We start from the raw sequence: 13,844 nt of genomic DNA, 5'->3' as shown, positions 1-13,844 counted from the left end.
AAAGATAACGCGCTCCGTTTTCAAACCTACTTGTGTTTCCTGGAGCTGCTTTTGAGACATCTTAGGGTAAATAAACAACGTTGGTACGCGCTGAGGAAGCGCTTCATTTCTTTGTTTTCTTTAGTACCTGATTATTGTTCAGAGGAGTGGGGCGGCACTGGACGTATTTGTGTATTTCTGGCCTCCAGAGGAACAGTGCAACAGCGCCAAGAAGCGCTTCATTTTTGGTTCTTTTTGCAAAGTTTATTTACTCCCTCTGGAGAGTAAGACAGGCTGGGAGATTAACAGAGTGAATAAACCTGTTATACAGGGAACATTAAGCAGCCAGAAAGGATTGCACAGTCACCAGCCTGAGAGGATTACCTACGATCAGAAAAGTACCTTATCCTGTAATGAATAAGGACTGTTTGTTTTCAATATTTTCTTTATTTTTCTCTTTTATGCCTTTTTACATTGGGAGAAGCACGGTTGTAATTTAAGTGAGTACATAACACATAAAGGTATATGGTGGTTCTATGAATGAATGAGGTGGGGTAATCTCATGTGTGTATTGTGTCTTCACTTACGGTGGATTCCTCACCTTGGGAACAGTGCAGAAGCCTGCTACCTCATTGGTTGGGCATTGGCTGCTGAAGGCAAACTAAAGTGGTTGGTTGGCTGTTTCAGCAGGGAGTTGGAATACTGGTGCCCTTGCTGACCAATGTGTTGCCACTCAGTTTCTCGTCTGCGATCCTAAAAGGACTTGACTGCATCATTTTCTGGGAATGCTGCCTCTAACAACACACCAGCCCTCTGGAACAGCCCCTAATTTTCCAGAACTGGTGCATAGATGGTTTGCCACGCGTCAACAGCCCCAAAGAACGCGCCTTAGCCCTGCTGCCTGTAAAGCGTTTCAAAGAGGAGTCCACCTCATCTCCAAATAGGCAAGACCCATAAAAGAGCTTGTCAATTACCATAGCCTGTACATTGGCAGAGAATCAATGGACCTCATCCAGGCATGTCTTTGAAGGCCAACACTGGTGTCGGAGGGTCCCGCCAATGCATTCAGCGTTCTCCATACTGGCAGGGATAACATACTTGGCAGAGTCTGCACTCCTTTTGAACTTCAACCACAAACACTTTAAGGCAAGGCACGAAAAGAAGTGTTTGAAGCTCTAGCGGGAACAAGCAAGAAAAGTACCAAAAATGAAAGACACCCGAAACAAGACAAAATGTTCCTGTATAAACGCAGCAGCAAGCAGAGCAGAGCAGACTAGCTCACACCGTACTAGCTTCACTTTGTAGTCATGGAGTGCAAAACAGATGTGTGCTGCAGAGAGCAAAATCCCAGGACTGGGACTCCATTTCTGCTTTATTTTGTAAGCTCCTCACTAACTGGTGTATTAGACAAATGTACTGTGTAAACAGGGAATTGGCAAATATATTTTTGGGAAAAGGTATGTTCCAGTATCTCGCGCATGAACTGAGAGTTTCTACACTTTATTAATAGCAGGGACAACCTAATGGCACCAAACATGTCTCATCAAATTACATTTCCAACAGTGCACACAGCTTACTTTGGAGTTGGAACTCTTTACAACAGAGGGGGGCAGGGTTCAACAGTTTTCAATACCATGCACTGTCGAATATTACACGTAATAGTTTCCTCCCCGTATTGCTTTATTCTGTACTGTACCTCAACAGTCTCATGTATGACCTAACACATTTCCACAAACCCCTTTCTCTGGAATACACTTGGAAAATAAGAATATAAGTTATTTCCACAAATCAAGACTGCACATATTTTACCGTAGGGGGCCGGAACCATTATTTAAACAGGCCAGTGTACTTACCTGATTTTGAATGACGGCCAGTTTTCTTGTCAGAACCTGTCGAGAGTAAATAAAAAGTTTAAAAGTGATACTTCATATTACAAACAAAATACACCCTTCTGCAAGCAGTTTCTTAAATGCAACACAAATCTTAGCCCATGGCCAGAAGACTGTCTGAGGCCTGAACAATAAACTCTCATGGCCTGGGAATCAATGGATTTAAAGCAACAAACAATGCATTACTTACTTCCAGTAAGGCTAAATCCGGTCAACACTCTAACTGCAAATTTGTTACTTTGTGATTCCTCACCTTGTGAATCTCCCTACGCACTAAACTGGATCCAGAGACTGATGCAATCGCTACAGGTGGAGCCATTGGCCATTGTTGCAACTTCAACCCACCACCGGACATGACAACACAGAGCAGCATAAAAGTGCCATCGCAATATGCTGACTTCAGGTAAAGCATTATTTCTTTCCATGCCAATGACATGGAACATAGCAGACAAATGAAATGGTAGGTGGCTGTCTGCTAAGTTTAACGAAGACCCTTATTAAATCCTGAAAATCTGTGCCGCATAAAAGGGAGGGGGAGGGTGGTGAGGAATCTGCAGGCAGAATAACGAGCACATTGCACTTACGGCCCAAATCGAGGACATTTGATCGCCTGAATAGACCTTATTCCTGTCATCTGCCTTTTCTCGGGCTCTCCCTACACTTGACTCCCGGTTTTCACTAATAACGATCACGCCCGATGCGGGACGTGCTACACGGATACCATTTTATGCCGCATCCTCGCCCTGACTGGTTCCCGCGTCATCGACCAGTGTTTAACCTTGTTAATTGGCTCATTAACCACTGGATGCCCGTTTTCCGTGTATTGAGGCTGACCCCAGCAAGCACGTTTCTTCATATTGTTGGCTACTTCCCAGGCATTTGTTCGATATTTCAGTCCTGATGATGTTCCCAGAATTTCTCTTGGGATCGAAACATTGTTGACACCTGCATCTTAACTCTATACTTTAATTCCATATTTATGTGGAGTACAAGATGCATTTCTCATTGTGACTTTTGCATATCTACATATTTTTTCTTTATAAAAGTCACTTTTAAAGTCACATGCCTGTGGTACAGAAATCGCTGATTTCCAATTACCCTGTCATGTTTAGCTCACTCACCTTGCATATTTTGTGGTGTGTTTAATTATATTTAAATAAATATCTTGAAATTGTCTATTAAGACATAAACAGAGCCAATCTTTATTGTGATAATTTGGCTACAAATGTTTTGATTATCAAACTTAAAGGGACCACTGTCTCATATACTTAAGATATGGAACATAGCAGACGAGACACATGTAATGGTAGCTGGCAGTCTGCTAAGTCTATCGAAGACCCTTTTTAAATCCAGAAAATCTGTTGCGGCATAAAGGGGTGGCAGGATGGTGGTGAGGACTATGCAGATAGAGTAACCCTGAAGGTAGGTAACTTAAGCTGCTGGATACTTCTAACCACAGATTTCTCTCTTTGCGAATCAAAGTCAGAGGAATGCCCATTTCAAGAAGGTAGGTCTGAGGCATGGACTTTACAAGGGTCCTGCGGAAAAGAGAGGGCAAAAATAAATCCCCTTCCTAAAGATTTGTGAATCAATGCAGTAGTGTCTGATAATAGTATGAGCAGATGCTTACATGACTGCTTGACAGATATGCTATTCTGGAAGGCCCTAAGAACAGTAGTTACTGCTTATGCTCTAGTGAAATAATCTATAAGGCCCTCAAGAGGATCCTTTTTGGACAGGGTGCAGCATTGCTTGAAGCTGAGGATAATTCATCAGAAGGTCTGATTCTGGACTGCCTTTCCATTTTTAGCAGCAGCAAACTTAACAAACATCTGATTATCTTCCATAGGGTCTATAATAGGTCGACTGACAGCTACTAGTACCTCACATCCTGCGTTAAAAATACCTGTCGGCTGGTTTGGGACTATGCAGCTCCTGTTTTGCTGAGCAAGCACTTTAAGATTGTACGGATCATTTGTGAGGCTAGGGAAGATAATGAACAAGTAACTTACCTTCGGTAACTCATTATCTGGTTGAGACTCTTACTTGCTGCAGATTCCTTACGTTTGAATTTCCCTGGCGTCAGGCTGGATCCGTAAACTTTTTTTGAGCAATACATCTTGCGCGCATCGACAGGGTGGCTCACTTAGTCTCCATGTGAAATCAATGGCGTTGTTTATGACTTTGTGGTGCCTATATAGTTGCCACCCAGGCACACATGCATGAGTATTTTTATGCTTTATTCCAAGTCAGAAGCGCAGAGCCACGAAGTAACTGACGTAGTCGTATGCAAAACTAGGGCCCTGAAAAGGAGAGTAATCCTAGCTCTACAATATTAGTCCACAAAGCTGTGAGGCATGAGTTGGACAGTCAGGAATCTGCAGCTAGATAGAGTCTCTACCAGATAATGTGTTACCGAAGGTAAGTAACTTGTTCATCTGATAGAAACTTCTAGCTGCAGATTCCATACTTTTGAATTAGATACCTAAGCCATACCATGCCGATGTGGGCTACGGACCAATATCCTTTACTAGGAACTCCTCCAGGACCGAGCAAGCAAAGTGCCAGTCTGTGTGGACCTGACCGTCCAGGCAGTAGCATTTTGCAAACATCTGATAAGATGCCCACATTGCTGCCTGACAGGTTTCTTGCACTGAGATACCTCGAGCCAAGGCCGTAGTCGCTGCCTTTCCCCTGGTGAAATGGACCCTTAGTCCCTCGGGCTGCTTCTTTGCAAGGGCATAGCAGATCTTAATGAAGAGAATAACCCAGCAAGAGATGGTCCTTTTCTGCACTGCCCTTCCCTTCTTTGCTCCCACATTCCCCACAAGGAGTTGGTTGTCCGCCTGGAACTCTTTAGTGAAATCAAGTTAGAATAAAAACACTCTTTTTGGGTCCAGTCGGTAGAGGCGCTCCTCTTACTTAGAGGATGCGGGGAGCAAAGAAGGTGGGCAACTTGATTGACAGACCCAGATGGAAAGGGCCACAACTTTCAGTAAAAAGGATGCCAGGGTGCAAAGCACCACTTTGTCTGGAAAGGACATAAGATAAGGAGGAGAGAAAGATAACGCCTGCAGTTCACTCGCCCTCTGGGCCGATGTAAATGACACCAAGAAGGCTGTTTTGATGGTTAACAGCCGGAGGGGACAATTGTGTAAAGGCTCAAAGGGAGCGCACATCAGATAGGTGGCGACCAAACTAAGGTCTTACTGCGGCATAACATAGGGCGTATATGGATAAAGGTGAGACAGCCCTTTCAGAAATCTATGTGCAATGGGAGATTTGAAGAGAGAGGATTGGTCTGGCAGATGCAAAAAGGAGACAGAGCAGAAAGGTAACCCTTGAGAGTTCCCAAAGCAGAGCTCTGTTGGGCAAGGTTCAGAATGAGCAGAAGGACAGTAGAAAGAGAAGTAGAAAGGGGGTCAATAGACCTTTCTGTACAGTATTATACAAATTTCTGCCAACAGCAGTTGTATACCATCTTAGTGGAGGGCGACCTGGCCCCAGAATAACATATTGCCATATTGACAATTTTGGAACTCTACACTGACTCGCTCCCTCTTACCATTCTGGGAGATTTCAATTATCATCTAGAAGCACACAATACCACTGATACGGCCAGATTGATCGACAACCTAGATGCCATCAATCTTAAACAATTAGCAACAGAACCTACTCATCAGGCCGGTCATACGCTGGATGGAATTTTCACTAATGACCCGGATATTACTGTCCATAATATACAGGCTTTACCATGGACAGACCACAAAGCTATTCATGTTAACTTTAAAACTATTAAACCACAACCTGGAGCACAAGTGAAAGTCCCTAAGACACTAATTAGATGATGGGATAAAATTAAAGAAGATGACTTTGAGTCGGCACTTAACTCTTTTCCGATCACTCAGGAATGTGATAACAATAAGGCTGCCCAGCAGCTAGATAACTGGTTAATGGCAGCAGCGGACAAGATCGCGCCCAAGAGATTAATAACCGGAAAAAAAGCAAAAACATCCTCACCTTGAAACACTTTAGAACTAAAAGCCTTAAAAATTGAATGTAGGAGGGCAGAACGCCATTGGCGGCAGAACTACGATATCCTAAAAAAGATATCACGTCACGTTATAAAGAAGCAGTTATTGCAATAAAGAAACAATTTTTTACTGTGAAAATAAAAGAGGCAGGCAATTCCGCTAGGGAATTGTTCAGAACGGTTAATTTGCTAGCCAAGTCACAGCAAAACAAAAGGGTTAAGCCAGACCAAAATGTATGCAATAAAGTGGCAAATTACTTCCAAGAGAAGGTGCGGGAGATTTATAATAACTTCCCAAGGTGAACAACCTTTACAACGAAACTTTTACAATGCACTACCATTACAACTTGGTCATTACAACACAAACCATTACAACGCATTGCGCTGGGGGGCACTCTAGGATAGGGAATAAGTTTAATTTCCTATCCAACACCTTCCCTAGTGTCCACGGGGACTGGAGTTGGAATAGAAAATTAAACTTTTCACTATCCAGCACCTCTAAGCGCTATGCGTTGTAAAGGTATGCGATGTAAAAACCGCGTTGTAAAGGCAGGCGTTGTAATAGCCTGCGTTGTAACGTCATACATCCACTTCCCAAGCTTACCTACTCCTCAGAATACATTAACACCTAACATTAGCCTACAATGTATGCTGTCTGGTTTTCAGCCCATGAATAACAATGTGGTGCAAAAACGACTTATTTCTATAAAATCAGGTGCACCCACTGATCATTGCCCTCCCCCAATAATACATCAAGTAGCCCAGAAAATCTGCAAAAAACTCACACCAATTTTAAACCAAGTTATAGCCACCGGCACATATCCAATTATCTGGAAAAAGGCAGCCATTCGACCTCTTTAAAAAAAAAACTTAGACCCTAATGAACCCAAAAACTATTGACCTATAGCTGGTCTACCTATCATGGCAAACGTATTGGAAAAACAAAGCAGCAGAGCGATAACCGAATACTTTGATGTAAACAATTTGCTCGATATCTCGCAGCATGGGTTTCGTCCACGTCACTCTACAGAATCAGCATTGATTCTTGCAGCTGAGGAGATTCGCAGAGTAGTGGATGGTGGGGGAAGGGTGGTCCTCGTACTCCTTGATCTCTCGGCCACTTTTGATACCGTAAACCATGTGGTTTTGCAGCAGCGGCTGAGGGATGCGGTGGTCGAAGGGACTGCCCTGTCCCTAATGTCCTCTTTTCTGGAGGCTAAGGAGCAAAAGGTGTTCTGGGATGTCATACAGTCTGAGAGTTTTAATCTCCCCTTTAGAGTGCCTCAAGGATCTGCGTTGTCACCAATCCTTGTTAACTTGTACATTGCCCCCCTAGCTAGTCTAGTTAAAAAAACACGATTTTGGACTGGTATGATACGCTGATGACTCTCAGCTTATCATCTCCATCCCCGATGATCCAGAAGTCACTGCAGTTAGGTTCCATGCCTTCCTCACTGACATTATGAGATGGATGGACCAGAACTATTTACAAATAAATACAGAAAAGACAGAGGTGATGGAGTTTGGAACAGGTCAATCTATTTGGAGTCAAACTTGGAGGCTGGAGAATGCCCTCACCCTATTGACAAGGTTAGAAATTTGGGAATTATTTTTGACAATAAGCTGAATTTTGGTGCCCAGGTAAATAGCCTTGTCTCCTCCTGCTTCTTCCTCTTAAAAATACTGCAAAAAATTCTCCCTTTTATTCCTTCAAATACTCCAGAAAACTGTGATGGTAGCGCTTTCCTATCAAAATTGAACTATGCAAATGCATTGTTCCTGGGTATTGATAAATTTCAGCTACAAAAACTGCAATCTTTGCAAAACGCGGCTGCCAGACTTCTTCTGGGGCTGCGTAGAGGACAACCGACATCAGCTGGAATGAGATCACTACACTGGCTCCCTATTAAACAACGTATTGAATTTAAAGCGCTAACTTTGGTGTACTAAGCAGTAAATGGGGGGAGTGCAGCTGATCTTCAAAAGCTTTTTATAGCCTATGTTCCCTCACGAGCACTTAGATCGGTTACTCAAGGATTAATAAAAACTGTAAAATTTAGAAGAGCTAGATGGGGCGGTCAAGCTATAACACACTGTGCAACTACGCTCTGGAACAAACTACCTATATACTTGAGACGTCATCCGAATCTCCAGCTTTTCAGGAAGAATTCGAAAACCTGTTTTTTTACAGCTTCATAGGTCATAAGCATTCTCACTGTGTATCCACCCTCTCACTTCAGCGCCAAGACACCTCGGTATTCGAGCGCTCTACAAGAAAAATAAACATAAAGATAAACATTACAGACTTCAGGAGGAAGGTCAAACGCCATCAACTGTCACAGCGCAAACTCCACACATGGAGGTGCAGAGTTGACATGTTCTAGTGGAGAACCCTCCCCTGCTGCTGCAACAGAAGATCCTCCTGAAGGGGCAGGCCGACTGGAGGATCGATGCTCATTCTAAGAAGCTCTGTATACCAGACTCTCCTTGCCCAGTCCGGAGCCAAAGGATGACTTGGCCCAGTCTCTCCTGATCTTCTTCAGAACCCTGCGCAGGGGTGGTATGGATGGAAATACATACAGCAGGCCTGAGCTCCACTCACGAAAAAAGGCATCGCTGAGCGATAGACGCCTTGGAAACTCCAGCACGCAGTACTGCTGACACTGCGCCTTCTCTTTGAAGGCGACCATATCTAACAAAGATTCTCCCCACTTCTGAAAGAGACCATGGGCCAAAGCCTGGAGAGGCAATTTGTGATCCGCTAGGCATCCATAGCTGAGACAATCAGCTTTGGCATTCAAAGAACTTGCCAGGTGTTGAACCACCAAGGTTATGCCCTACTGTTCCAGCCATGTCCAGAGACGCATGGCCTCTCGACAAAGGGACCACTACCCGACCCCGTCTTGCTTGTTGAAGTACCAGATGGCAGTGTTGTCCATGAACAACTGCACTAGCTTCTCCTTGACAACAGGAAGAAATGCTTTCAATACCAATCGAATTGTTCGAAGCTCCAACTAATTTATGTGGAGCCCCAACACTGCCGGAGACCCGTGTCCCCTGATTTCCACCTTTCCCAGATGACTGCCCTATCTGAGAAGTGACGCATCTGTCACGGCTGTGAAATCGCGTTGGGGAAAGGAGAGGGGTCTGCCATTGACCCAATCGCGGTTCATCAACCGCCACTGTAGTTTCTTCGGAGATCTGCACAATGTCGGTGTGATTTCCCCGCTCTTGTTCCCATTGGAACTTCAGGTCCCACTCCAGAGCCCACATACGCCACCTGACAGACATGCTTCGCCATGAGGCCATCATTCTCAGAATCAGTCTCACTGAAATCCAGGAGAGAGGCCGAAACATCTGTATTATAGACTGAATATTCTGGACTCACTCTTCGGGAAGATAGGCCCGAAACTGCACTGTGTCCAGAACTGCTCCAATTAAAGGGAGCGTTTGAGAAGGAGTCAGGCGTGACTTCGGTATGTTTATAGAGAACCCCAGCGAATGCAGGAGGTTTGCTCTAGTCTGAAGGTGGGAGACCAATGCTTTGGGCGAAGATGCCTTCAACAGCCAATCATCGAGGTAGGGGAAGACTGACAACCCTAACTTGCGCAGATGAGCTGCAACCACGACCACCACCTTGGTGAACACCCGAGGGGCAATGGTAAGGCAGGAGGGAAGCACAGTAAACTGAAAGTGCTTGCGGTCTACCTTGAACCGCAGGTAATGCCTGTGGCCCGACAGAATCGGGATGTGAAAATATCCATATTGTAGGTCCAACGCTACCATTCGGTCGCCTCGGTCAAGGGCAGACGCGACCTGAGCCAAAGTAAGCATCTTGAATTTCTCCTTCTTTAGGAAGAGATTGACGGTCTGAAGAGCTCAAATGGCCCGTAGCTCCTTTTTTTAGGTCTCGCCTAGGTAGCACATGCGCTGTCTCGTCGAGAGATGCTGTATACCTTAGAGTGGGGTAGCTCTGCCCACTTACTGCCTATCTTTTTGATTAGTTGAGTTCCTAAATGCTGCAATCTAATTGGTTTTCCTAAACTTAATCCTGCCTCCTGACGGCCATGTCATCATTTTTCTCCTTCCATAGCTATCAGCCCCTTTACTTTTAAAACTGTTTTGTCCCCCTGCCTCCCCCCATTTCCTCCTGCAGTCCGTCACTTCGCTGCCCACCACAACCCCCCATCCACTCCTGTTCCTGCCTTCTTGAACGACCGCAGTTTTATTTACAATGCAATAGGTCTCGCGTAAATACAAGTCCTATTGCATTTGTAAATGCTTTTTTTCCCTCTGATTGGCTGGCTGCATTTGCACTCTATTTTGCCTGACCTAGACGCTTGCATGCGTGCGATGCTATACACCATACACATGCACGCCAAAAGTCTGCCTCTTGTTCTTTTTTCCCCCCTCCTCAATCACTGGTTCAGCACATCGCGGGCTTTCAAAGGAACGAGGCGCGTCTCATTGTACGCAGCTTGCCCGTTGTTTTTTTTATAATTAACATATTAAATAATGCCGGCCGCAGGTCTTGTTTCCTCTTCCACCTGGTCTCAACTTCACAAACGAGCGAGACCGATTGGGGTTGCCACTGCTTTTTTAAATGGGAGTCGCAGCCTTTTAAAAAAAACATATCCTATTTCTTAAAGCTCGGTTTTCAAAAATGTGAGCCTTTCTTTGCTTCGGTGCAGCGGCTCCACCACTTTCGGAAGGCAGATAATGCTTTGGGGCAATATTGGCTGTTAGGGTAACAAGAGGGGGGGGGTTGGGCTGGTAGCAGAATGGGAGAGCACGTTTGAGTCAATATCACCCCTAATGACTCTGTCTTAATAAATTCTAGCTCACTGACCACCAGGGAGTGGTGCGGCAGTCATAGGAAGGTGCTCCACCTTAGTCAGGTGTCACCCGCATTTCCGTGCATAGCGCAGACTGCGAGCTCGGCCTGGCATGCCTGGATTAGCTGTTTTTCATCCCCCGAGGGGCAAATCTAGGGCCTGCATTGAGGACGGGTAGTTCCGCCAGCCGACAGTGCTATCCCCTGGGAGAAGCAATCACTGCGGTTCTTTGGCCATGACTTCCAGTGGCAGAAAACCTCATTAATACAAGCCCTTGTGTATTCTGTTTAAGTTAGGCATGGTGGGCGCCGCTGCACTGTCGTATTGACCAGGAGAATTGTACCATATTTTACCGAAGAATGCAACAGTGTCCGGGTTCAGATGCCCAGCCGGCATTCCATGCAGGGCCCCAACTACTGTTGTGCCCTCCCTCCTACCCAGAGCGGGGCGCAGTGGGGGCTGGAGGTTGAAAGGAGGGCAGTAGGATTGTTGCTGTTGTGGCATGTACCGGGGGCAATCAGTCCAACACTGATGGTTTGCTGGATGCGGCCTCAGACTGCATGCCACGACCACCTGTGGTGCAGGTATAGAAGGGGCACGAGTGAGGCCTAATCACCATACCTGCTGCCTAGGGAGCTAAGGCCAAAGGCAAATTAAATAGCGCAAAGAGTTAGGACAGAACAAAAGCAACAATGTGGGTCCGACCCTCCCGGGATCCCTCCGTTTGTATGTAAAAGATAGATTATACATATGTAAAGGATAGGTGTAGGAAAGTTAAGCCCTTGCCTGCACCATGTAAGGTGGGCACCAGGGAGTTCATTGTGGTGGGGAAAGAAGGCCTGGGACCAATAATGTGAGAGAGCTGAGGCCAGGCTCTTCCGAAGCATCAGCGGTGTGGGTGTTAGGGCACATGTGCTTCTCAATGAAATCAACACTCAACGCACATCCTGTTATAGCTGGAATCACTGCAAGGGAAATTTACCAATGATTGAACCCTTTCCATGAACAAGTGATCAAATGCAAAATGAGGCAGGGAGCGTGCAATCTTAGGGTTTTCGCTCACCAGCAGAATGATTAAGTGGTAGAATCACGGTGTCCCTATGTGGGGGGGTGAGGGGGTGTCTTTTGACCGCTCCTATGTGATGTGTATCAAAAGCTGTTCACCGCACTAAGCGGAATGTAAATGATTTTATTGATAGTTGAATTTAAGGGTGCAAGCACCACACGGGATCTTAAAACGTTCAACAGTGCATTCCAAGGATCATATAGACAGTGAGTTTTTTAGTTGCAAATGTCTGAGTTGGCACAGAACACCCCCTTCCAGGGCAGCTCTGAGACTTGGTAACCAAGGTTGAGTCCTGGCGTCGTTGGTACACATGTGATCTGGCATGCCTTAAGTTTCCCTGGAAATAAATAAATTAAATAAATTCAGCAAACTAATCTATAATGCCTCCAAAGGCAATCCTTTTGAGACATTACACGGGAAGAACATAGGGGCAGCAACCAGATGCCGAAGGAAGACTTGCTAAAGTCAAGCCCTGAGCCAGATGAGGTGCTGTGAACACTCAGCCCATGATCCTGTGCATGGCGCATCTGGATCAGCCAACCTGGCGCAGTTCCGCAGATGGTCATGCTTTTCACCCAGGCAGTACAGGCCACGTTTGTTTACTGGCTGGTGAACTGCGAGGTTAGGGTGCGCTCATTTAGAGCCCTTCATCCCGCACCAGTTCAACTGTGACAGGCAGTGCCACGAAGCATGTAGCTTCTCTGCAGCGCAACGACGTGCACTGAGCACACAGTTGCTCCCAGAGATAGTAATCGTGGTTTAGGGTACTGATATGCACATACTACATATATTGGGTGCATGGGGCAGAGAGGGGGCACGCAATGTAGTGGCATACTATTGGCTATGCCCTTGGGTGTAGTAATTTTACCTTCATTTGGTATGCTGGAGACCGGTGGAACCGTATTACCAGTGCCACAGCGATACCGTGAGGGCCACACAAGGGACAGGCTGGCCTAAAACATGCTTGCAACCCTTGACCCTGCCTCCAGGCCGTCGCTCCCCACACCGCGCAGCTCCACCTGACTGTGCCGGTGCTCCCAGGCAACTGCTGCCGCTGTGACCAGGGTTCAACGCCCGCCGTAGGCTCTGCTCGTTTTTAGTCTCTAATTGTATTATTTATGCTGTATTGTCTCTCTGTTCCATTGTTTTGTGCTCGCTTTTGCTGCCCTGTATTCATAACGTTTTCTCCCCCCACTGTTTGCCCCTTTGCCTTCTGTCTACCCCTCGCGGCTCTCCCCGATTCCCGGTTCCTGCTGCTGTGTCCCCTGCGGCCCTCCCCCTCGTCCTCCATTGGCCTCCCCGTCTCCCAGCTGCACCTCCCTCCCACCTCTCCTCCTATGGCGGCCGCTGTGCTGCAGTGAGAAGCGACACCTAACCCTGCCTCCAGGCAGGCCGCTCTCCACACCGTGCAGCTCCATCTGACTGCGCTGGTGCTCCCAGCCCAGCTGCTGCCGCTGTGACCAGGGTTCATTGCCCGCCGTAGGCTCTGCTAGTATTTTTTGTCTTTAATTGTTTTATTTGTGCTGTATTGCCTTTCTGTGCCATTGTATTGTGCCTGCTTTTGCTGCCTTGTATTCATAACGTTTTCTGCCCTCACTGTTTACCTCTTTGCCTTCTGTCAACCCCTCGCCGTTCTCCCACAATTCCAGGTTCCCGACCCGGCGTCCACTGCGGCCCGCCCACCCCGTCCTCCATTGGCCTCCCAGCTGCACCTCCCTCCCATCTCCCCTCATATTGCCGCTGCTGTGCGGCCATGCAGCTAGCGCGCCGCTGACACACCGAAGGTGTTCCTAAGGCAAGCCCGTCTGCGCCCGTCCGTGCCTGGATCATGCCCAACGCCAGGACCCCTGGCCCACGCAAGAGCCACAATGTAGGAAACTAGGACCCCCCAAAAAGCTCTAGAGCTCCTAGGACAGGGCAAATTACCAATGCGAAAAACTTTCCTAGGCAGTGAGATACATAAGTATTACATTAATTTATCTGACATAATGTGGGGGATGACCCAAGCTCATTGCAATTAATGGACAACTGTTTAAAACATG

At 46.5% G+C, this 13,844-nt stretch overlaps 1 long non-coding RNA gene across 1 annotated transcript in view; it reads right to left on the bottom strand.

Moving 5' to 3' along the window:
- Positions 1-1,830: 1,830 nt before the first annotated feature.
- Positions 1,831-13,844, bottom strand: part of LOC147724904 (uncharacterized) — a 947,316-nt gene continuing 935,302 nt past the window's right edge. The window contains exon 4 of the long non-coding RNA XR_015310115.1: positions 1,831-1,868. This is a non-coding gene — a long non-coding RNA (uncharacterized LOC147724904). The remainder of the gene's footprint in view (positions 1,869-13,844) is intronic.

This window comes from Lissotriton vulgaris, chromosome 4_1 (genome assembly GCF_964263255.1).
Source record: "Lissotriton vulgaris chromosome 4_1, aLisVul1.2, whole genome shotgun sequence".
In the NCBI taxonomy this organism is placed as follows: domain Eukaryota; kingdom Metazoa; phylum Chordata; class Amphibia; order Caudata; family Salamandridae; genus Lissotriton; species Lissotriton vulgaris.
Note: the sequence above shows the minus strand (reverse complement) of the source record. Positions and strands in the feature narration are given on the sequence as shown.